This window comes from Stigmatopora argus, chromosome 15 (genome assembly GCF_051989625.1).
Source record: "Stigmatopora argus isolate UIUO_Sarg chromosome 15, RoL_Sarg_1.0, whole genome shotgun sequence".
NCBI classification, from domain to species: domain Eukaryota; kingdom Metazoa; phylum Chordata; class Actinopteri; order Syngnathiformes; family Syngnathidae; genus Stigmatopora; species Stigmatopora argus.
The window spans coordinates 3,671,015-3,696,900 of NC_135401.1; the positions used below are offsets into that span (position 1 = coordinate 3,671,015).

The 25,886-nt window shown below is 40.0% G+C and overlaps 2 long non-coding RNA genes across 4 annotated transcripts in view; one reads left to right on the top strand and one right to left on the bottom strand.

The window, feature by feature from the left end:
• The window catches only part of LOC144090251 (uncharacterized), a 94,390-nt gene that overhangs the window by 52,749 nt on the left and 15,755 nt on the right, over positions 1-25,886 (top strand). The window lies entirely within an intron of this gene.
• Positions 9,159-25,042, bottom strand: LOC144090252 (uncharacterized). Its single transcript, XR_013305318.1, has 3 exons — positions 24,988-25,042; positions 13,278-13,424; positions 9,159-11,212 (listed from the first exon to the last, which is right to left on the bottom strand). It is a non-coding gene; the product is annotated as an uncharacterized LOC144090252 (long non-coding RNA).

Consider the following 25,886-nt stretch of genomic DNA (forward strand, 5'->3'; position numbering starts at 1 on the left):
TATTTAGGGAATTTGAGCAACGATTTAAATGGTAATTATCACTTACCTTCTGGGCGACCAAAAGATCGGCGACCAAGAGACCGGCGACCAATCGACCGTGTACCGTTTTTTTGGCAGTCTGTTGGCGAACATGAGTTGGGGTCCGACATGGAAACGAGAGAAGACGAATAACCTCCAAATGTCCCTTAAATGCTTGTAACTGGATGAACCATCAATGTTTATGTAATTTTAGCACCAAACTCACCCAATGTTTCATCGATCACAAAATAAGTATTTGATGATATCTCATCCTGTATTTCTGATGGAGAAACATCGAGCAGCTGGAAATTTAAATGACTAAAATGGCACACAATACGATTTGTAGAGCCAACACCGACATTCCTATTGATATTCTAACTGTGGCCACAATATCTTTGGGAACACATTGGCCACACCCGTTGTGAGTCATCACTCCGAGCGGGATTAGTGGGTTAAACCCAGATTTAGCCGTGGGAGACACTGAAAAGAAAACTGCTCTCCTTCTTTATATCCTCGCTTCTGTCTGTTGCAAAAGTCACTTTTTTTCGGAATGGGGGTTGTGGTGGGGATTTGGAGGATGTGCTGTGGCTCTGTACAGTAGGAAGTGGGGAGTTTTTTTACTCAGTGAACACAAGGACAGGTAAGGCGAGGAGGCAGGTGGCGCGAAGAGCAGTTGGCTGCTAATCAAGGCAACGCCTACACACGTCAAACCACTTTTAGTAAAATGGCATCTTCAAAAGGATTTGGATGTGTTTTGCCATCCATGACAGCCAGTGCATTAATGTTGTTTTTGTAATGATTTACTCATTTCCAGTCACTTTCTATTCATTTCAGGACATTTCTGGGTGGTTTCCTCTTGAGGTTGGGCATACAAAGCAACTTTTTTGTTGATTTCTGGTCACTGAGCAGGTGAAACCAAGAGAGAAGTTGGGGTTTAGGATAAGATTTTTTTACCATAACACCGGTTCTCATATCATAACGATTATAGGGTGATGTATGAAGTATGAGGAAAATTTTGTTCCGTGTTCTTTGAGCGGCTATCACACTTCATTTCCTGTCGATTGTCCAGCGGCCTCGTTACGATCACTTTATGGAGGTGATAACAGCACACCTGCTGTCTCTACGTCTTTTGTTCGCTCCTCCTACTTCGCAAAGTCTGCCTTCAGGTGGCATGTGGTGTGGACGATTCGGAGTATTTCAAAACTGTATTTCTTTCACATTTAATCTCAAAGTTTTTTCAAATATTATTAAATAATTTATTACATTGGCAGATCCTCCAAATAAGGGGACTTGAACTTCAACTCAAGCACCAAAATATGTGATCAAGACAAAATCTATCTAGTATATAGTATACATCTTTAAATTAAATAATTTACCAAAAATTATCAATGGCTTTATTAAGGATTAAAGGTCTTAAGTGTTAATTTTTGCTCTTATTTGCTGAATGTCAGGATGCATTGAAATGCACGTGTTGCCACGTTCTGTCATTTCTATTTAGTATTTCAGAAAAACGGCCTTTTGTGTAGCACCCTTACCTCTCTGCTTTTTTTTGCCACGTGTGCCAGCCCGTGGGGTCCGCATATTTATGTGAGTTGTTGCTTTTTCCGACGACCCAGGATGAGTGATCACTGACGGATGTGAGAATGCGAAGCCGCTGCTAAAGCTTCCCTGTCAGGAGGCATTATGACCGCGTGCTATGCGCCAGAACAGTGGGGGTCCCTCGCCACTGATATTTTAATCTGCGTCTTTCAGGAGCACTGCTCCTGATGAAGTGGTCAACGGGGGAGGGAGGGGAGGCTCGCAGGTGACCCGTGGCGGGTAAACCGTGGGGGAAATGACATGCCTGGACAGAGCGGCTCCTTTTCTTTAAGACGCAAAAGCCAAAGGACAGCACAATTCGGGTAAGATGGGAGGTTTTAAAAAAGATTTGACGTGGTTTAAGCTGCCATCATACCAGGGCCGATTTTTGCTATGGGCAATGTGGGCGACCGCCCAGGGTGCATCTATTCAGGGCATCACAGATCCCAAAAACATGTATTTGGATCACTCTAAAACAGTGGTGTCAAAAATACAAGCAGCCCACTAAGGGGTCCGATCGGGTTGTTTGGCCTGACGATCACTTTGTTGCTCAATCTTAGGATAGGCTTATTCGCCCCTGAAGTCAAAACAGCGCCAGCAATGGCAGCCAATGATTTAATTGAATTGAATTGAATGCTTTTATTGTCGTTATACAGGTATAATGAGATTTAAAGCTTTCACCACATAGTGCACAAATAACAACAACAAACAAAAAGAAATAATCAATAAATAAGAAGTAAATAAATAGTCCAAGTTAGGTCAGCAGAGCGAAAGTGCACCACTCGCTGAGTCTACGGACGCAACAACAAACAAGCAAACACGTAGATAATCAATATATACTAATGATAAATAAATAATCACTAAATAGTAATAGATAAATAAGTGGTCAACATAATAAATAAGCAGTATAAGTAGTAGTAATAAGACTTGATTTGGTCTTAGATGAAGAACTCTGAGTATGGTGACAGCTCTTGGGAAGAAACTGTTTTTGTCTTGGCTGTTATGGCTCTGTAGCACCTTCCAAGAGGTTGTCTGTCTCATTTGATTGGCTGGCATCTAATTCAGGGTTTCCCCCACCTACTTCCCCCGAGTTTGTTGGGAGCCTTGTGAGGATAAGCAGTACAGAAAATGAATATGATTTGTGTGTGTGGAGGAGAGGAGGTTAGGGGGCAAGAGAGTAGTCCACCCAGAACGCAAAATTAGCCAGGACCACCTCTGCATTCTCATTTCACTGAACTGTGGCGGCGTAATGTGTGTGCTGAGTTCTTCGCTCTATTTGACGGGTCCTCAGCACAAGTGTGTCTGCTGTTGACATTCCCCATTTAATATTGTTTGAATTTTTCATCGAGATCCCGAGCCCTGTTACAAGAGCTCTTTGTTTTCTGGTGTGTTTGTACATTCTTTGTGTTCCTGTTTGCGCAGCCATTAGCACCTTATTCGCCGAGAAACGTAATAAAGTAACGGCGACCATTAGTGGTGACGTGTTTTATTCTTTTTCATGCGGTCACATAGATTTTTTCACTTTAAAAAAAAATATATTGTCCATGGCGGAGGTCCGATGGCGGGAATTTTAATCTTTTGACCGGACATCCAGCTGCAGACGTTCCCCTCGGTGACCATTGTGCAGGCGACCTCGACGTGGGCTTGAATGCGGGTCACAGCAGGTTAGCCTTAAAGCTGGGTGAAAGGGGGGTTTTTGTGCGGGCCTGAAAGAAGTGCGCGCCATTGAAAGCCGACCGGCCCTCCTGTCAGTGCGTCGCCATTAAAAACAGCTGGGTCGGGCTCCTGGCAGCCATGAGCCACATGAAAGTTGGTTCTTTCTTTGTGTGGCTATCTTGTCGCAACTCCCCCTTTACTGCCGTCCTTTGTCGCTGGCTTTGTGTTCGCGCCATCGCCGAGGCAAAGTCAGCCTCATAAAAGGAGTTCATTTTGGATTCACTGGCATCCGATGAACACTGGGAACGTTCCGTTTTTTGTGCCTTTATCCATAAATCGATGAAACCTTGCTGGGGGCTGTCAGGCGGGCTCAAAAGATTCTTTAGCGAACATTTCCTACCTATTTTTATAATTCCGTCACGTAAGGAAATGGCCTCATTATCGGCCTTGCGACTGCTGTCCTAATAGAATCCAGCATTGGGAACTAATTGTTCATCGATATTTATTCTATTTTTAAGTGTTAGCATTAGGGATGTCCTCGATCTGGATTGGAAATCATCTCATTTTCAGAGGCAAAAAAACATTGGGTTTTTAAATTTTGTTTACATATTTAAGTATTTACTTTGATAAGAGAGGAGGGCGAGTGACATTCATCCATTTTGACTGGGAGGGCTGGCAGCGATTTTTCGATTGCTGCCAACCCTCCCAGTCCACATGGATTGAACGTCTCTCGCAGTGAAGTGATTATTTGCAAAGGGAGTTTATAATAATAATATAAATATGGGCATAATGCAGAACATTTGCTATATACAGCATGTTTTATGTTTTATTTATATTTGCATTTTTGAAACAAACCCTGCAAAAAAAGAGAAAATGTCCAGTGACTGCAAAAACGTCAACAAATCACAACTAAAATACTATTTAATACTAAAAAACTTTGCTTGGTTTAGGTACAATACATTGTTTAAACAATTTGTTTGCAATTTGTGATTATTATTATCACTTTTTGTTGCTTTGGATTGGATTGGATAACTTTATTCATCCCGTATTCGGGAAATTTCATTGTGACAGTAGCAGAGGGTGATTAGACAGAACAACAAAGCAAAAGCACAAAGTACAAAGAAAATCCAAGTAAATGATTTTTTATATGATTGGAATGTTTCGAGAGCTCGCTTAAAATTGAGAAGAGGGGACATTTAGACAACCTTTTTTCCCCCCAACCCCTAATATATTTTATCCATATTGGATCGGGACTCGGTATTGGCAGATTCTCGTGCAAAAATTTGTGATCGGGACATCCCTACTTAGTATTCTTACTCTTGTGTTTTGGTTTAGTCAGACAATGCATTGGGCGCGTGAAAGTGTTTGCATTTTGCTCTCACTTATGACACATTAGCCCTTTCATTGAGTCCACAGGTAAAAGTAAACAAGGGGTTGCCACCCATGGAGGTGCTGTCTGTCAGTGGCCACAGTCAGTCGCATCGGTATTATCCCCAGCGCTTGATTGGAGGAGGAAGGGCTCCTCTCCACTTCCCCTTTCTTTTACTAGCCACGTTAGTCATTTTCTGCCTGACTTTTATCATTGTTCCCTCTTTACTATGCTCTTCTTTCACTCTTTTGTGATACCAAAAGATTCCGTGCCCCGCCCCTACCAATAAAAAAAAATAAAGAGACAACCCCAGAGTTTTATGAACATGTACTCACATGCACTTAGCAATCAAAATAAAACAAGTAGAAAGAAGTTGAGAAAGTAATGGGAGAGACAAAAGAAAACCGTTTTACAGGGAAAATGTTTTCTGTTATGGGTTTATATTTTATAGATTGGCAACCAAAAAAACATTGGGCTTCTCACCTAGTTCATATTATACATAGCACAAATGTATTGTTATTTTGAAATACAGATTGTCAGTTTTATTTCAGAGTAAACATTCATTCCATTTAAATGGTTTCTTTATTCCAATTATTCTGATCACTAGATTCATTTTTTTAACTATAAAATTGCATATTGGGAATTGTTTATGAGACAATATATCAATATATCAGGCTTATAAAGTGAAGTCATCCACTTGAAAGTGTATTATAAAAGAGAAAAATGACTGAACTGAATCTTAAATGAACCATGGAAACTGCAAGCTTATTAATGACTAAAAAATATGAATTGACAAACAGAGAACCTGATATAGTCTGGTTTTCTGGCTGACAAATACATGCACGCATCCGTACAAACGCACGCACACCCCCCCACCTCGGCTCTTTTGTTCTAGCTCTCTGTCTGCTTTGGCTGCTGCTGTTGTGTTGCTGATGGATGGGATTGTCTGGTTTTATTAATATGACAGGTGAGCCTGCCCAGCTGCTACCTGAGCATAGTATGTGTGTGCATGTACATGTCAGAGCCAAAAAGAAGCAGCTGCCTCATACACGCAACACACAGAAATCATTTTTTTTTTTCATTTTTAGATGGAACTCCCATTGAAGCATTATTATCAGGTTGCTCATACTATAAGTCATACATTTTTTTATATAGTTAGGTTGGGCATGCAGCTTCTGCGTCTTTTTTTTCTTCACAATTTATGTTGTGTTTTTTAGGCTACATTTATTCCTAAAATGGTTGATATAAAACATTAACAGGTGCCTTTTTCATCTGCTGTTTCCTATTTTATAATTAGGACTTTAACATATAATGTTTGTTCTCTGTTTCTGGTTTATAAAAAAAAAAACTACCCCCAAAAATTGCAACTCATACTCCAGTGCGACTTATATTTTTTTCCCTTTCATATTGCATTCTTTGGCTGGTGCGACTTGTACTCGGGTGCACCTTATAGTCTGAAAAATACTGTAAGTGCTTTTTATAAAATAAATATTACTTTTAAGTTCCCCTTATGACCTGTAGCCTAAAATCATAGATTGATGACAATTTGCTTTTTAAATTTTAAGTACTTTGAGCATCATGATTCCACATGCTCGATATAATATAAAAAACGCCCTGTAATATATATATATATATATATATATATATACATTTATATATATATATACACATATATACACATATATATACATATATATACATATATATATGTATATATATACATATACATTTATATATATACATATACACACATTTATTTATTTATATATATATATATATATATATATATATATATACACACATACATTTATATTTCGCCCCTTTCATTGTTCATTCTTTGTCTAATGCAACTCATCCTCGGATGCGACATAAAGTCCCTCTTCTTCTACATTCTCTGTTTACCTCCTGAACTGCAAATGACCAATATAATATTCTCCTCTCATGTGACAAGGCCGATCCTTTTTTTTCATGTTTTGACTCATATGCTGAGGTTCAATAGCTCATATTGACTTAAGCCAGTGAACAGACAGCAGGGAGATGCTCCGTCCGTATTCATAAAAGCGCTTGGCAGGGAGGCAATCTGGTGTATTGACGGGGATATGTGCGTATAGCTCCAAGCCAGATTTTGGCCTACGCGTCTTTCATTGACTGCATCTCGCCCGTGACGGCGGCGATGGCCCAGAGGTCTTCCACCTGGGTCGCGCCATTACCTGAGTGCACCACCTTTGTCTCACAGTTCTGTGGGGGGGAGATGAATGCACGCCCACTAAGTGGTCCAGGCCAGCAGGCGTCAGGAAGGAAGTTATTGAGTTGTAGTTTGATTTATTCCATAAAGGGACAATACATATAAATGAACATATATATGTAAATATGTAAGATTATACCCAAGGGCGAATTTCTAGCTTTAGTCCCTTGTGCAGGTTGAAGATAAAATCAATAATTTCCCTTTTAATTCGTTGGCGAGTGTGACTTATAGTCACGAAATATGTAGCAAACTACTGTATTTTTTTTGCAATGATAATTTCATTGTTTGTAGCCCTTAACTTTTTCACTGCCTTTGACAGTTATAGATGTGAAATTGTTTGAATTGTAGTGATCATATTTTACTCCCATAACGGTGATAGGGAGGGTTTGGCGTTGATTGCTTGACTGCCAATCATAGTGTATCGGACGGCTATCCCGTCAGTGCGTTAATCCTACAATAAATACATTTTAAAAACACATTTTTTGGCACCCAATTCCAATCCTTTGAAAACTAGGTCATCACCTTTATTTCCGATCACACCATCGAAACATGACATCTTTCCTCTTTTCATAGTCTTAATTAGCAGCTTGAGTCACGTACAATATCCTGATGACGTCAAAGTACTACTATAATAAATCAATTCCTCTTTGATTCTACCTGTTCATTATCATAGTGTTTTGCTCAATAGATATTTTGATCCAATTCCAACTGAGTGACTATTGCTTTTAGTTCATTCCCCTGTTTTTTTCTTTAATTGGCCTTGAGACGTTAATACGTACCTTTTAAAGAAGCGGCCTGTCAACGAAGGAGACAAGGAATGTTTTATTAGCACTCTTGGAGGAGTCGACAGACTGGCTGGCTGATGGGCGGATAGCACCGCCCCACTCGGTTAACAAAGTGTAGGGACAGGTTCGTTCGTCCTCGCGGTGACCCGTGACCGCAGCGATTGGCTCCTGGATGAGCTGTCCGCTCCAGCGATACCATTTTAGTTTGGAAAAAAGGGAAGAGTAACTTTGAAGCTAAACTATGGAAATGAATGGGATGGCTAACAGTAAATATAGGTATCATCTTGAATTAGACTGATAAGATCTTGAGTCATTTTTTCCTACTTCCTTCTGTTCATCAACAGTAGGATTAAGCAATAACCTCAAACCTAGATTAGAAAGGAGTTTTTGTTTTGCTAAAATTTAAGAAATATCACACTTCATTTTCTATATCTTAGACCACATGTGTCAAAGTGGCGGCCCGGGGGCCAAATCTGGCCCGCCGCACCATTTTGTGTGGCCCGGGAAAGTCAATCATGAGTGCCGACTTTCTGTTTTAGGATCAAATTAAAATGAAGAGTATAGATGTATATTAAATTTCCTGATTTTCCCCCTTTTAAATCAATAATTGTAATTTTTTAATCATTTTTTCAGTTTTTAGTTCAAAAATCATTTTGTAAAATTTAAAAATATATTTGAAAAAAAGCTAAAATATACATTGTTTTAGATTTATAAAAAAACTGAATATTCAGGGCTTTTAATCCAGTTCTTTTAATCAAATTTTAAAAAATATATCTAAATATTATATCTAAAATGGCCCGGCCCACATGAAATCGATTTGACGTTAACGCGGCCCGCGAACCAACCCGAGTCTGACACCCCTGCCTTAGACATTGTAAGCATCTTTATTATTTTCTCTTTGGGATGTCGCAATCGTACATTTTTCTGTGAGTTCTGTTACCTGATATTTTTAGAATTTGCTGATAGCAAGGGGGGGAAAACAAATTGATCCAAAAATCTTAAGGTCTTCCATCGTCTGTCTGAAAAAGCAGGTAGCCAACACCATCAAGGTTCCCTTCTGTTCTCTATAGAACAGAATATTACTTCTCCTTGTGTGAAAAGACGAGCACTTGACGTGGTGTATTGCTGCTTAAAGCACACTTTGCTCTTTTCCAATTTCCCCATTGTGACCATTCCCATGAGAAGAGTCTTTTCAGCGTGCAATCCACCTTTCATGTCTTCCCCCATTAATGAAAACCTTTTCTTGGATTGGTCTGAGGCCAGTTTGGCTGCACAATCAAGCCTGTAAAGAAGCAGCGCTGTCTCAAATCCCCCTCCAGAATTGGGCCATTTTTACTGCCACCGATTGACCTGAGAATTACAGTAAGGAATCTAAAAGTGAGGATTTGTAACTCCTCTCATCACACTTCATTTTAATGCTGAAATGCAGTACTACGCTATCCTATAAACACTTTAAAATGTATAAAGGTATAACTCTTTTGTATACAGTTTGAAAGATAGACAAAAACAAGTGTAGAAACATATTTATTAAAAGGAATAAGACTGAATAAGAAAGAGATTTAAAGGAGAGGGAGGAAAACCTTTGGCAGCTGAGTAAACGTACATACACTACTCATGTAAACACACAACTTGGCAACTTCTTAGGTTTGGTGAAATATCGATCCAATGACAATCGCCCTTGATGACTAGTCAGGAACACTTTGATAACATAGAGACTCTGCCTTTTGTAACTTGAATTTCTTTTTTATTCTGAGACATTTTCCCATCAAGGCCTGCCAATATATTTTGTAAGTAGAAGTGAACCACAGTATTCATTTTACCCACTTTTTATTTAATGTATTTTTTTCAAGCTGACGCACACGATCTTATTATACATTAGTCTTTCTTGGCTTTACAACTTCATTTCCGCCCAAATGTTTGCCCGAGTACATTTTTATCATCTTTCCAGACAATAAATGCTTTATGGGCTCAGGTAATTGCTGACCGTGAAATTAAAAACCCAACAATAGACCATACAGTGTGTGACTGATTTTAAAAGGCCTCGGTAGAAAAATTGAAATTGAAAAGGTGATTTTTTTTTTCTCAATCTGGGTGATTTTTTTTTCCTTTGGAAGGCGGGTTGGGCCAATGAGAGGTGAGCTTTTGTTCCCGTTATCACACATTGTTCATTGGTCTCCGGCCCGGAAAGCCGTGTTAAGATAACGCCGCCCTATCATCAGATTGTCTTATCAAAGTAAAGAGCGACACAGGAGCTCAGTCAGTGTGAACAATCAAGTCAGGCTGGATGAAAAGGTTAATTGCGCCCAGTTCAACTCCGAGTACGGCTAATACAGTGCTTTCCTTTGCCTGCATAATAGACGCATGATTTTTGACCAGGACTCATGTTCAAACCAACGTTTTTTTATATCGGAATATTTATTATCGTCCATTTCTTCTTTTATTTGCACAACTTAATCACTTGCGAACATTTTGACAACCGTCTCCGCCATTGTTGTTTTGATCTCGTGGGTCCGGAGATGTCGTTTGAAGCCGAAATCTCCTTGTCGTGATCTCGCCGACCTCGCAATCTCGTTTTCACGTGACTTTTCTTATCAGTGTTGTGTAGCGATCAGAAGAAAACAAAATTCTTCTTCTAAAATATGCAAAAAAAATTGTAACATGACAAATCAGGTAACGATTAGCCAAAAAGTAAAAAGTGAAAATGAAATTTTTCAGGGACGTGACACTTTTGCTTGGTAATATGAGCACTTTATATTAATATAGTCATAATTGTGAGATGTGACTGCGATGGCGTGTTAACACGTGTTTTGTTGCGGTCATTTCAAGTGCGTGAGCGTGTGAGCCCTTACGCGGGGGTCAGCGGAATTGCCCCACTTGAACTAAAAGACATTTAGTTTGGTTTGGAAAGCGAAAACTCCAACGCCGTTAATTTGTTTGCTCTTCCACTAGTCATGGCCGCCGCAAATGCCATCACCTCAAAGAAGCGCTTGGCCGTCCTGGCTTTTATTTGTTTGTTTCTTGGGCGGAGGGGGGCGAGAAGTTTCATCGGACTGGCGAGGCGGGGGCTCGGGGACTCTCCGCAAGGAAGCCGCCTAGGCCCGGCAAACAAGTTAGCCAGCGACAGGGGGCGGGGTGGGGTGGGTGGATTGGATTTACCCGGGCATAGCTGCTCTTGTTTGTGGTTGTCCCTGACAGCATCGCCAACGCCGCTCCAAAGCACCTGTGTTTGCTCACTAGCTTTCCCCAATCTGCTCGAAAAACGCTGCGAGCGTGTCACATGGCGGCCAGATAGCCTGGGCACCATGGGAATACAAAAGCCGGAGCTTTTAGAACAGTTAATCATTAATGAAGGCCTCTCTTTTGTTCCCGTTGAGCTCCGTGCTGACAGAGGCTTTGATATTACATATGGCAGACGGCTCGCGCGCAGATACGGACCGGCGAGGCCACCGGGACCGGTCGCCGGAACCTCGGCGGCGGGGAGGGGAGGCCAAAAGTCGTCTGCGCAGGACAAGGAGGGCAACTTCGTTCGTTTCCTTGGACGTGGCATTCAATGTTATTTTCCTGTAAACGTCAGCAAGATGGTATTAGTGGAATAGTTGTAGAAAAAAAATGTCATTTTCATGAGGCGATTGGAAACCTTTTTGCTGGAAATGACTGATTGGCAAAAATATATCTGTGAAATAGTCAAACTTTGGGAATGATTTGTATTTGAGGCAATGAAACAAAATCGACACTATTATTACTTTTGACCAGCCAGCCATGTGTTGGGATGGATGCTCATATTTGGTCAGTTGAATTTTTCATCATGAGCTAAAAAGAACAAATACAGTTTATTCATTTTTTTAATGAATATCTGAGAACCAATAGTGTGATTTCCAGCTAAAAGACTTGAGAAAAACAACATTTTAGTTCATAATGTCTTTAGGTTTTATACATAATTGGCGGTCACATAGGTAAAAAAATAAATAAATAAAAATAACAGCACTATTAAAGATGACTTTTTGCAAAATTAATCAACAAGCAGGCACATGCAGCAATTTGCAGATGAGAGTATGGTATATGTATTAGGAGATGCCACAATGTTTAACATTTTTAGTCATGCATATGCCAAAGGCAATGATTGAAGTAATAAGTAGTCAAGTCATTATTCCAATAATTTCACATGCCAGAATCTCAGTTTGCTCTCCATTTTGTTCTGTCAATGAGGCCGAGTTTAATTCACTCTCATTCCGGGGAACTCCGGAAAAGACAGAACTGGAAGAAAAGTTATAATTTACTTTTCAGGCGACAAAATTTATCTCCAGGTGAGACTTACATTGATTGACACAGCCACATTCTCCGAAAGCCGAGATAAAGAGTTTAAATGCTCTTATCTTCTCACTGCAAAATTCCAAAGGGTCTTTATTTTAAGTATATCTCACATTATATTCCCAACAGTCCCAAGTTTTACAAAAGTCATGGAGAATTGTTCCATATTTTTTATCGTTTGCCTGCGACTAAGATATCTTTTTTCCACTCTGACCAACAACAGCTTAATATATTGTGTTCTTTTAGGTTATACATATCTAAAGAACAGTTAAGATGTTACAATAAGTGGCGCCTCTTTTTTCTATTACTTTAAAATACTATGTTTGAGGAATTCAAACATGCAACTAACTCTAAAACTAAAACTCCAGTGCAACTTACTTTTTTTTTTGCATTCTTTGGCGACTTTGAAAAATTCAGTAGATATTTTAAAGTAGAAATGTGGCTGCTAAAATAGCCATCCAAAGCAAGATGCTTGCTGACCTCCAAGCTAATAATTAACCTTCAGTGATACTACCTGCAACTCTCACATGCCAAAGCCAAATGGAGAGCTTGCTTCAGAGAATGAAGTCAGCACAAGACAAACAAAATTGTTATCAATTTTTAAACATTAAAGTTTAGGAGCATCAATCAGATGGAAAAAAAGTATATGCCATGTCACATCACCATTTCGTTCAATGTCTTAGTCCTTCTAAAATGGTTATTTTTAACTAGACTGTGACTCAATAGAGTACAGCGCTCGTCCATTGTTGACAATACAAGAGGAAAAATTCGTGTGAATATGGCGATTAGTTTACGCAAATCCATTTTTTAAGGAAAGGAGAAAATGGCAACTCGTTACCATGATTTAAATCTAAATGATTTCGCTTCGACCCGCATCTCAGCCGAGTTTTGTCAAACTAGTTTTGGGGTAAATACCTAGACCAAAGTCAACATTTGGCAGTATTTTGGCGGTCATCTGAAAATGGCGGATCCCCTTGGCACAAACCATAAATCTGGTGGTCGCTTATACGTGGCTGGACTCCACCGCCGAGTATTTATTTGCTAACCCTGGTCACCGACGATAACGGCCCGTTAGCGTGACCCGACTGTAACTCTTAGTAACATGTTTCCAACAACACACGTGGAGTGGGCGGCTCACAATGCGAGCAAAACAGAGAACAAAAGCAAGGTGATCATAAATTCTACCGCCGGCTATGAGGAAATAAATTAGGTGGAGGCCAGTCAAAGGATGGGGTTAACAAGTGTACGCTTAACAGTTCCTGTTTCGGGAGGGAAGGTACATGTGTGATGGATGGCTCGGCAAACATAGTTGACATACCTGGCCAATGCCACGGGCCGGTCACAACCCACCAGTGAGAGGGACATTGTTTCGGGCCTGGGAGCGTGTTTGCGGTGGCGGGTGTGCTCTTCCCGCGGATTCCCCACCGGGCTCCCTCTGTTGCGGATCACTTCAGTCAGCGGAGTCCTGTTTGACAGAGAAACAGGCTCCGGGTAAATTCCACCCTCCTTTTTTTTACCGGGACGCCTTCGATCCGTCCACGGGGAGCCCCCGTCTCCAAATACAGTGGTACCTCGACTTACGAAATTCATTGGGTCCAGAACTTGTTTCAAAACTTGGATTTTACATGAATAGAGCAGTATTTTCTATGTAAATTCTCTAATTATTCCCTTGTTTCTCAAAAAAACCGACCAATTAAACCCTTTAAAAATGATCATAGGGCCCCTATTTTGTATTAAAGATGTGATAAACGCAAAAATTAGAGGGAATGATAAGAAAATGATTTAAGAATGTATTAAGATGGAAAAACATTTGTTTAAGAAGGGAGCTAACATTAGGTAACATACAAAGTACATGAACACACATCTAAACAACTTCAAATTATGAAGCATTTCATAGCTGCATTTTTTCAGAAATAACCAACTGCACCAATATGTCCTGCAATTTCTAAAACAGCCAATGGGAGGCCTCCGAAGTGTAGAGAGATTTTCAAGCAGGACGCAATGATCCCGCGACAATTTAAAAATAAAATAAGACTGGAATTCTATCGACGATTTAGTGAATTTCGTAATGTGGATTTTGTTTGACTTTATTGGAACAGTAATTTGCATATCAAACAGTTTGAAATGTATGTAGAAGCATTTGTAAGTAGAGGTACCACCTTAGTCAAATAGTCTGGGCGCGGCAGGGAATTAAAATCCTGAAACAGTCTTCCGAGTTTGTGGGAAATACTTTTTGAAAGATTTGAAATTAGCTTGTGAATTTCTATCACATATATATATATATATATATGAGTGTGTACGCAGGGTGCCGTTCTTTGTGGAAGACGCGGGCCTGCATGCGCAGCTTTATTGAGAACACCCAGGAATGTTGGGTTAACTCGCCTGTCACATTCAAGCATGTGTGTCAAAGGTGTTTACAGGGTGTTGACATTCACACATTGGCACTGTGAGGCACAAGCAGCCATGTCTGACTGAGCTGGAAGAATGGGAAATACAAATTATCGCTCTCAAAATATTTGCCCTTCAATTGCTTTGGCGCTAAAATTTCTGCTTTTATTAGCAGGAGAAGCTTTACAATTCAATAATTGCTCCTATTAACACATTCTGCCACAGTATATTTTTATAGCTAAAATGCTTTATGGAGCTGTTTGCTAATTAATTGGTTTTTAACTTTTTTCCCACATATTTCATCTATATTTTGTTTAGTCTACAGTTAATGGCTGCATTTTGAAACCTTAATTGAGATTTTTTATTTAGTAATATATGGTTATATAAGGGGAATTCATTTGTTAAATAGATGTTGTTCACATTTACCATCAACACTTAATGAAAAACATTGATTCAATGCTATGATTCAATCAAGCAAATTTATACAAATAGGGTTTTACATTTACAAATTTACAACATGTTTCTCACTTGAGAAATCATTAGCATTTTATTGTGCAAAAGTATTGCATGTTTGCAAATTTGTTGCAAATTAATGATATATTTTGTCACACAGATGTTGTCCTGAGATAATTAATTTAGATGTTTATTGAGTTAGGGGGTTGTTTTTCAATTACCTAACAAATAATAGTAGTAGTTTCATAATTATTTGTAAATATCATAATAACAGTATGCAAATGTATTGAAAGACAAAGCATATTTCTAATTAATAAAAACAACCATATCTAAAACCAAAATATTTAAAAAAAATCAAATACTGTATTGAACATATGCTGCAAATATTGACTAATTTGCAAGTAGTGTTTAAAGGGGATTCCTTCAGGAAAAACATGACTAATGAGCCAATATTAAAATCTAAATATTCTAAGAAGCATTCAATCATAGCACCATTTATTAAAATATATTAAGACAATAATTAGATGGTCGACAATTAGCCGATCATTGTGTCGTCAGTCGTATTTGCAGAGAAGACAAATGCCAATATTCTACTTTTCCGAACCATGGCCTATATTATAATGGACGCTTGTATCTTTAAAAAAAAAAAACTAAAGCATTTTTACCAAAAATTTGGGCTACAATTCGAAATCCATTTGTCTTTGTGGCCACAAGGAGAGTCCGGCCACCCACGGAGAAGCCGATCGCTGACCCGCGGGTGACGGAGCCCATGTTAAGGTGTTTGTACACACAAAGGCTTTAGTTCACGTCACGAAAGCGTGCTCCTCCGAGGGCAGGTAGCCTCGGGCCTGCCGTCATTGGATTGGAGGAGCCTTGCAAGCTTGCCTCCACTTCCTCCTCGGCCGTAAAATTGGAAAATTGCCACGCTTAAACAGCCGCGTCCGCTCCATTCCTAAATGACACGGCCGTGTTGAAATGCCTCGAACGGAGCTTTATTTCACCGTCGGCGGAGCGTGACGTTGAGAGGGCCGACCCGCCAAGATCTCTGCTCTCACACCCTAAAAAAAACGGCTATTTATCCTGCCGTATACCTAAACTAAACCTAAACATTAATTCCTCCAGTAAAATGCAAATGCTTCCCCCCCCAGTCCTTTTTAATGTTTTTTTGTTCTTTGCTTCAGACCAGGCTTGCTTTGAAATGTCATCTGACGGATTACGATCTTTTTTGTCGTGCCGCATGTGACTTTAAATTCACTGATGTCATATTGGTGGTCTTCCTTGTGTGTTTTCCTCACAACGTCATAGTGTGGTGCAAAAAAAAAAAGAAAAATCATCCCTAGTCTGACCACCCAGGGGGTCCTTGACATCACAACCTTTACAAAGGGGGATGGGCTTGTGTGTGTATTTGTATTTAGGCGAGTGTCTGCTCACATGCATGAATATGCTCCTTCATCTCATGCGTATCGATTCTTCGCCCTTAGCCCGCCACGCTTTCTTTCTTCGTGTTTGTTTGTTGCCAGCTTGGAAAGATTCCTTTCGTTTGGTTGTTTTTATTCCGAAGGGACATTCCCCGAAGGGAAAACTGCCAGACAACATTATAAGTGGGAACTTGACGATAGAATTTGCAATACGGGACTTAATGATCATCTCGCCATTAGTTGGGAAAATCATTATATATTCCATTAACTCAAATCTGGCTTTTTTGAACCATCTGCTGTGGAGTTTGTCACCATTAGATGTCCAATCCATCTGAAATGGGAATAAACATTCGTTCATTTTCTGCCATTGCCCCCACTTTATACGGATTGGACGTCTATGGCAACCAACAAGTTAATTTTCGGTCAATTCCTGTTGAATTTAAAGGATTTGTGCTTCATTTCCTGCTGATTTGGGGCCACTTGCTGTTGATTTAGGGTGTTCCTGGGTCACTTATTTGTTTTTGGGTTATTTCTCAGATAGGAATGTCCCCAAATGAATAGCCAGTGACTCCAAATGAACAGGAAGTGACCTTACATGCCCCCCATGGACACTTCTGTTCTAGTAGAACATTTTTCTAGCAACCTGTTGGGTCTTTTCTTTTTTTATCATTTTAACCGAGCTATCCATTCTTTGGAAACCCAGATATCGCATTTTAGATATATGGTCACACCCCTAGACAACATTAGATGGCAGGAGCCACTCGGTCTTGGTGTATCCAAACAGAATGAAACAAAAGAGCACAATATGGATCCTTACCCCGCCGGTGTTTGCTAACTCTTCTCTCGGGTCGTTTAATGAGAGCGTCTCTTAAGAGCCCTTGGAGCCTTTCGCCCTTTGGCCGTAAAAACCATCCGCTCGTCGGCACCGTTTCTTTTCAAGATAACATTTTCTCACCGAGGCCTTCTTTTTCCGGAATCGGCGCCCCGTTTCGAGAAGAAACGAGGGGTCGACCTCTTTTACGCGGCATTTCGAGAGCCCCAAAACGTTGAAGGTGAGGCGATAACCCGACAGATTAAGTGACGACTGTGATCGTACACGATGCGTTTAGCGGGAATTAAAAGTATGAGGCAGCTGGTTTCTTATCTGGCCCAGCGAGAAGGAGTCAGGCAACAAAGGGAGGCCTAAGACTAAGAGGCTTGATGCATGGGAAAGCCATGGGCCGGCCATTGTGGCTGCCCTTCTGCTAAGCAAATAGTCCAAACTGTTCATTCCCCATCTCCCATTCTCTGGCGGTACATTGTTTGTGTCCTTGCATTTCATTCTGACTGGGGAAGATTGCTCTCAGGCCCAGTGAGCAAACAGTCCAGAAAAGAGCCGGCTATCTCCTGCCGTTCCCAGGAGAACTAGCATTTTTATTTCAGCTCCAGGCTGTCAAAGGATTGGAGAGTTTATGTCAGGATCCTGAATTAATTGCTTTAAGCCTCGAAGCCGACGCCGGCGTTTTTATCGCCAAATGTTCGGTAAAATGTTTCCTCGCAAATTATGCGCCTGCCCCCCACCTCGCCGAGCCTCTGGCCCGATGCGCGGTATCCGACGCAATAGGGATGAGTTCGCGCCGTGCAAACGTTGCGTCTCGGGGTCACGCCGGCGCCTGTCGAGATTTGCCGGCATGGACGCAAAAGGACAAACTTTTGCTTCCCCTCCCTCGCCGCCACGCTAGGTGCGCCAGCCAAGCTTGGCAAGGGAGCGGGTAAGCTTACAGATGCCTCAATAAACCGTAGCTGTTCCGACATTTGGCGGAGCAGGTTTTTTAGGGCTCCAAACTGGCCCCCGGAACTGCCAAACAGTCTTCCGAAGCGTCTGTCGCGCTCAACGACCGACTTAATAACGTGTACATAGTATACGTTACTCAGTAGGCTGATAAGAATCGAAGCTGGTTTGGACCAACGCAGACTATTAAAATCCATCTTAAATGCAGGTGCGAATCGTCTGCAGTCGCAAAACATCATTTTGTTGGCAAGGCTACAGATGTCGGCCGTCATTCTCTGTTGGCTCTTACGGGAAGAGGCCAAAACCAACAAAGGAGGAATGCCCGGTAGTTCCAGCCCTCAGCGCCACACATCCAAAACGGAACCCCCAGCCACCATCTGGAAATTGCTTCGCGTTAAATTTGTATTACGGTAGCAGGGACCGATACGTTTGCTTTTTTTTTTAAGCATCGAAAATGAGTTTTGACAGCAATCCTGATATGCAAATATTTCTACATCCCACCCTTGAAACCACAAGTAATCTTCAAACAAAATATGGAACTGAAACATATAATTTCTGACCAAATTTGGAGTAAATAAAAAAAAAGTGGAAAAAAATACATCAGTAGTAGCCCTGAGTAAAGGAGCTTTTCCACTTGCAGGTCCAAATTTAATGAAATTAAATTATTCCAATATTATCTCTTTCATTGCTTTATCTAGTACTAGTAGGAACTTCTGTTTTAATCCATATATTTCAAATAGGAATTATCATTTGTGGAACACGCAGTAAATCCCATGCTAGACGATAACAGTTTTCCAAACCAATGAGTTGACCAAATTAATCCCCTTTTTAAATATAAATTCATCAACTAATTACCCTTCATTGAATCTCATACTCTACCTCAGTCAACTCCGTGATTAATGTGATCCATAAAAGGCTTTCCGGCCCCCTAACATTTGACAAAACGCGCCACTTATCTGCAAAATGAACAATTTACTAGTTCATAGCCTATTATTGATAAATCTACAGCAAACCAAAAACAGTGAAGTCCATGTTTCTTCAAATTCGCCGCTACCACGATTTCCTCGTCTCAAACCTGCCAATTTAAGCGTAAACACGAACGCGTCATGGCCGTCAGTACGCACACCTTTCCCGATCTTTCCGTCAGCCACTTCAGGCTAAGAGTATCCAGCCTCTCGCCATTAAATCTGGCAGTTGACTGCTTTAATCTGAGAGGATATTAAGTGACAAACGCGGCGATGTTTCTGTCAGCATCAAGCAGGCGAGGGTTAATGGTGTGTATCAGGGGACTACTCTACGCTGAGGAGAACATATAGGCCTCATCCTTCCTCCTAATCTGCTCAACAGCCTCGTCGACAGCTCCCAGCTTTTCCCCCCCGTCCTTCAATTGAGCATCCTCCTTTCCATTATAAATAGCGCCGCCATTTATACGGGATTAAATTGGGGATTAATTTGATTCAAGTTCGGGTATGGGAATTCATTAGCGGGCTGACAGTGGCGCTATACATGCTGGGAATTTAATTTCAGTCCCCCGAGGAAAGCGCGATGAGATGGGGGTCTTAAGGGGAGGGGGACGCTGCCCGCTTTGGATTTGCACACTTGTAAAGTGGCACTTTATTGCTGTTGACTCCTTGTTATTAAACGAAGAGTGTTTTTGGAGTCCACTGTAAATTCTGTTATGTAGGGTTTACTTCAAACGGAAAAAAACGGATAAACAAATTACTTTATCAGTAGGTTCAGTCACACCAGTAAAATTGACTTTAATACTTGTCTAAAATGTTAGAGGTGAAAACAAACACTAAAAAACCTCGTAAATTCTAACCCTGCTCTTTGTAAATCTTCCATAATCAACCAAACCCTGCTCATTGTGAATTAAAGCCTATTATAAATCATGTATGAAATTCTACTCTATATGAAGTAAATCTTACAGTCAAGGAAATTCCACCCTATGCAGCACATTTTACCTGAAATAATAGCTTAGCTTGAAACTGATGCAATTTGACACGTGCTATGAAAACAACAACTTCTATTGACTAATGGAACACTTCAAATATACATTTAATCCTTAAAATTTCAGATTTAAACAATGTAAACACCACTCTTAGCCATGGTTTAACAACTACTCATACATTTTAACCCTATTGGCCATGCTTTTGGTTGAGCAGGTACTAGCTGTTACGATAGTAGAACTATTATGTATTACTGTCCAAAATATAATAATTCACATGTGGAAATATCATATAAAGCTCAGATAATTGTCACTTTTTCACATTCAAGTCTATGTTAATCAATGTAAATAGGTAAACACAGCAATTGGAGTACATTGAAGTCATTTAAGTACCTGTTACTGGAGTGGAACTATTATTTGTTACTCTCCAAAGTATAGTAATTCACACGTGGAAATATCATATAAACTCAGATAATTGTTACTTTTTCACATTCAAGTCTATGTTAATCAATATAAATAGGTCAACACAGCAATTGGAGTACATTTGAAGTCATTTAAGTACCTGTTACTGGAGTGGAACTATTATTTGTTACTCTCACAAGTATAATAATTCACCCATGGAAATAATAATAATAATAATAATAATCGGACATAGTTATTATTATTATCATATAAAGCTCAGATAATTGTCACTTTTTCACATTCAAGTCTAGATTAATCAATGTAAATAGGTAAACACAGCAATTGGGGTAGACTGAAGTATTACAGCATAGATTTACTTAAGTAAACTGGGTATTGAGATTTACAGCGTGTACGTATTTGGCCTGCGCTCGGCACGCATTAGTATTTTTCGACAACAAGAGAACAAGCGGTATGTTCGCCGTCGGTATTCCAACGAGCGCATGACTTGAATGTCATTGATTCTCATGAATGTTGAAATGACATATCACCTCCGCTCCCGACAAGCAGTGCGGTATAAAGCGAAGGCATTAAATTCAAGTCGGGCCCAGATTAGCCAGTCCCCCCGCGCGGCCCCGTGCAACATCAATCTGCTATTCACCAAATTGGACAAGTCCCATTGTAAGATAGCCTATCACAGAGCACGCCCGCGTCGGAGAACATACGCGGGACAAAATATTCCGTAGTTTGTTATTCCGAGGACGGCGCGAGGGGGCACACGGGCTTGTTTGCCTTCACTGGAAGAGGAGATTGGATTGGGGGTTTAAATGAATCGCCGGCGCGCCGCGTTTATAGCTTTCATTAACTTTTAATGAGTTGGGTGTCCTTCCTGGCCATTGGCTGGCGACACTCTGCCTCGACCGAGGGGGACGCGGAGAGATTTTGCACTTCGTTAGGGGGCCGCGTTACTTTGGGAAGGGGTTACAACCTGTTTCCTGTTCCCAGAAGCCTCAGATATCTATCAGCCAAAATCTTTTTTTAAGATAAGGCCCACTTTTTGCGTTGAAAAAAAATGAAAAATCTAATTTAAAATGCTGTGGCCCATATTAATCCTATAAAGTCAGTCTGCAATGTTTTATTGACAGGATTCCAATACAAAATACGGTTTTTCCAGTTCTAATTTTTCAAGCCTTCCTTAGCGGACCCCCGAAAAACTTCTGGTTCACATCATATAAGAATAAGTTCTACAGTGATTGCGATCATGTCATATTCCTGCTTTTTCCCCCAATATTCTTTCAAGAAACCAAACAACAATACTTGCAATATTACAATATACTATGACTTGTAGTTTTCATCGTATTACGAGATTGAAGTCGTCATTTTTCTCTTGGAACATTACAATGTCAGATCATTTCCTAAGACATGGTGGTTTGGAAACACTATTTTACAGCATAGCTCAGTAAAAAAAACAGCAATATTAGTTCCCCCTTAAAACAAGGGTCTCAAACTGATTCCGCAAAGGTCCGCAGTGGGTCCAGGTCTTTGTTCCAACAAACCCCGCGCCAACATTTCAACCAATTTGATGTCTTCCAAAACAACTATTAACCAATTTCCTGCAAAAGCTGTCCTCTTATTCATTTTGAATGAAAACCTGCACCCACTGCCGCCCTTTCAGGACCGATTTAAGACCCTTGCCTTAAAAGGTTTGACGTCAAACGAAGGCACGGGGCCTCTCAAGGAAAAAAAACAGCAAAACAACCATCCAAACTGGCCCTCATCTGGTAACTTGAGTTGTTGTGTACGTCGTGTACATGAAAGGGGGCATATGTGATTTGCATATTGCCATATTTCACCAGGATAAACACTGAGCATGCATCCATCCATGCTTCCTTCCACTTCCTGGCTTCTAAAAGGAGGACGCAGGGCAAAGCGAGGCACTCAATAGATTTGCCAGCCTGTAGGTCAGTGAGTGTCCCACCAGCTGCTGCATGCTGCATGCTCAGTCAATGGGCATTGTTGCCGGAGCTCTCTTGCTCCGTCTTTCAACTCTCTCTCTCTCTCTCTTTCTGTCTCTCACACACTCACTCTCTCACACATCCCGTCACCCCGACATGAAGGAGTCCCGCACTGGAATGTCACAGAGTCATGTCATAAGAGATGCGGACACATCACAGTCAGCAGCCGCATTCTCGCCCCGTCCGTCACGCTTCTTTTTCCCCTCAGTCTGCCCTTTAAACACACACGCACACCTCCATCTAAACACATCCCCAAGATGACCCTCAGACGTCTGGACTTTCAAAATAAATGCCACAACCTTTGATTTCGCTGAATTTTAAATGTCCGCCCAATCTGGCGTCACCTTCAGGGATGGCAGGAACAGCTTGGATAAATACGGCTTTCCTTGTAGGCCCCGTTTTTAGACTGAAATCAAAGGCAAATAACAGGTGGAACTTTATTTTTATCATTATTTTTATTGATTTCATTTTTTTTTACAAAAGATGACATCCTTCTCTGTCCACATTCAGAACGATATCATCAGAATTGACTGCTTTCTCTATTATTGGTGTATATAATATTGTTTGAAACAACAACAATGTTTATAAAATTTCCTTATTAAGAATAACGAACAAACTTTTAATACATTGTTTTCAAATCAATTTGCCAAATGATGTTTTCTTTATTTACAACCAGATGTGACCTGTTCCAAAAGAAAACGTTTACAATTTTGTGCAAATGTGCTTACTTATTCTAATTCATTTAGAATTGAGAATTACATATAAGGCATCATTTAAACATTATAATAATGATAATAATAACAATTATAATTATTATTATTACAATAATAATGATAACAATGATAATAATGATAATAATCATAATAGTAATGATAGTAATGATAGTAATGATAGTAATGATAATAATGATAATAATGATAATAATGATAATAATGATAATAATGATAATAATGATAATAATGATAATAATGATAATAATGATAATAATGATAATAATAATAATAATCAATAGGCTTTTTTAAAGGTTGTTGGAATTCAGAAAATATACACTGAATTTTTGTGCTATATCATCTCATCCAAATTGAAACTTATGGTCGTTTTTATTTAGTTTGTATTGTTTGTTGTTGTCGTTGTGATGCATTTACATAAGAAAAATATTCGATCCTGGTTTGAGTTGATGCACATTGGATGCACTTTTGGCCTGTTGGCTGCCTGGGAGTTTTTTTTATCTATTTCTTTTACTTTTGGGCGTCTTTAATATAGTGAGGGCCGAAAGTTTGCCTTGCTAAAATATTGGATTAGGAGTATTTCTTTGAAAAGAGGCGTTAAATTGGCCCGTAGTCGGTCCCTCCCCTGTAAAAGCCTGAGACAGAATTACAGCTTGTTGGACCGGTGTCCCGCTGTTGCCATGGAGACAGATCTACTTGGGTGTTCCAATTGACGCTTTGAGACGCAAGGTGCGGCAGACGTCTTGCTCCATATTAAAAACATCCATCCATTCTGTAGTTTTAGTTTTAGATTCATTGCATTTATGTTCATCGCTGCTTCATGCATAAAATTATGCGTAGACACCTTTCGCATTTTCATATTAGGATGCACTGGGATTTGACTGTGACATTCATACAAGTCATTGAAATGCATTGCTTGAATGTCTTTTTTGACGTGTATATGGGGATGCAAAAGCCTATTGTGCAGAGTGCTGGTAAAGTTCAAATTTGCAGGATTTACAGTTATTTATCCCGGCGAGGAAAAAAATCAACAACATTCGGAATGTCTGCTTGTTTTAAATAATCAAATCAAATGCAAATGCGTGCATGGGAATTGCAGCTTAATCAGGTTAACGGAGTAAAGGGATCAACAGGCTGGAGCAGTCTTTATTTAGTTGCTATAACAACCGCTTTCTTTTTGATGATTCATTCTCCTTGTGTCAGTCAAGGTATTCTATACTAAAATGTGTTTATGCAAACACATGTAAGTATTGTTATTTTTTTATTATTATTATTCAAAAGGCCCATTTCCTTCTCCAATATTGCCCACAATTTTCTGCACGAGATGTAGAATCAATGCTTAGCTTTTATTAATATCAATATTAATACTATAGCTGTTATTATATACTCTTCATATTAATTTTCAGGACCATCATACTGCACGTGTATTAATTTTGGAAATATAATTATTAACATTCCTAAAATAAAACTAACAGTGAAACCAAATATATAATAATAAAATAAAACGTAATTACTACGGTCTTATAATAATTATTATTATATGAACCAATGTTTGCATTCAATGTCAATCAGTCACCAAGAGCAAAAATATATATATACATAGTCCCCAAATAAAATTTCAGATCTCGAACCCTTTTTCACTCTATCATGAGATGCCCACTAAATAAACCTACAAAAAGAAAATACTTGCATTGATTAAAATGAATCAAGTGATATTTTAATGTCAATTAAATGTTCACCTTCTGGTGATATAAACTAAAAACGCAAATTCGGTAGGCTTTGCATGAATACGACACAACCTGAACGCATCACCCCGTTTTTCCACAATACAGCCCCCAATTACCCCTGACATTCGTCCACAAAACGTCTTTTTTTGTCATTTTTACGCATTAAAAACAGCAATCCTACCTGCTCCAAAGGCCCTCCGCTTGCAGGAGCCCATTGTAGAAGCTTTGCCTTTCGCCTTCTGCAAAGGGCTCCAGACATCGCGGCATTTATTTGAGCTCAAACTCAGTCACTGTTGACTTTAGCACAAAGCAAAGATTTCACTGCCCCGCTAGTTAAAAAAAATGATTATTTTACAGAGATATCGATCGGTACGCTATAAAAAAATCAGCTTAGCGTGATATGTCTAAAATGAATTGTGCCAAATTTAATGTCTGTGTAAATTTACAGAGCGACGGCTATTCCGAGTTTACACTGAGAGCAATTTGGTTTGCGTGTGTGTGTATGCGTGTGTGTGAGTGTGTGTGTGTGTGTGTGTGAGTGTGTGTGTGTGCGTGTGTGTGTGTGTACTCTTTCTATATGCGCCTCCACTCCATTGTTTACTGCCTTTGTTTATTCGTAGATCACTCTGTTTAAAGTATGAAGCGTAAAGTGGGGTCTGGAGAATAAAAACACACTTTTAGGCCTGGCGTGCAGGTGCTGAGGGGGTCCTGGGGGGCTATCTTTTTTTGAAAATGTCTCCTCCAGTCATTTGCCCTTGGAGTTGAGCTCTCATTTTTTTGGGATGACCACTAACCCGTTTGTATCTTATCTGACAAGATGGGAGGGTCCCGGACACTTTGACAATAGGGGGGTCGGATTGGAGGCAGAGAAGTTCTGTCCCACAAACAGGGGCCTTTTTACGGATGCTATTCTCCGGAGCCACGGGGGGTCGTTTTATGGTCCAAAGGACACTTCATGGAAACTTTACTGCAGTTCCAATTCTGTGGCCTTAGTTTTTTTAGACGGTGAAGTGCGTGTAGGCCCGAGATTGCAAAGGAGAACTTATTGTTCCCTATTTTTTTTTAAATATGTAAATCTGC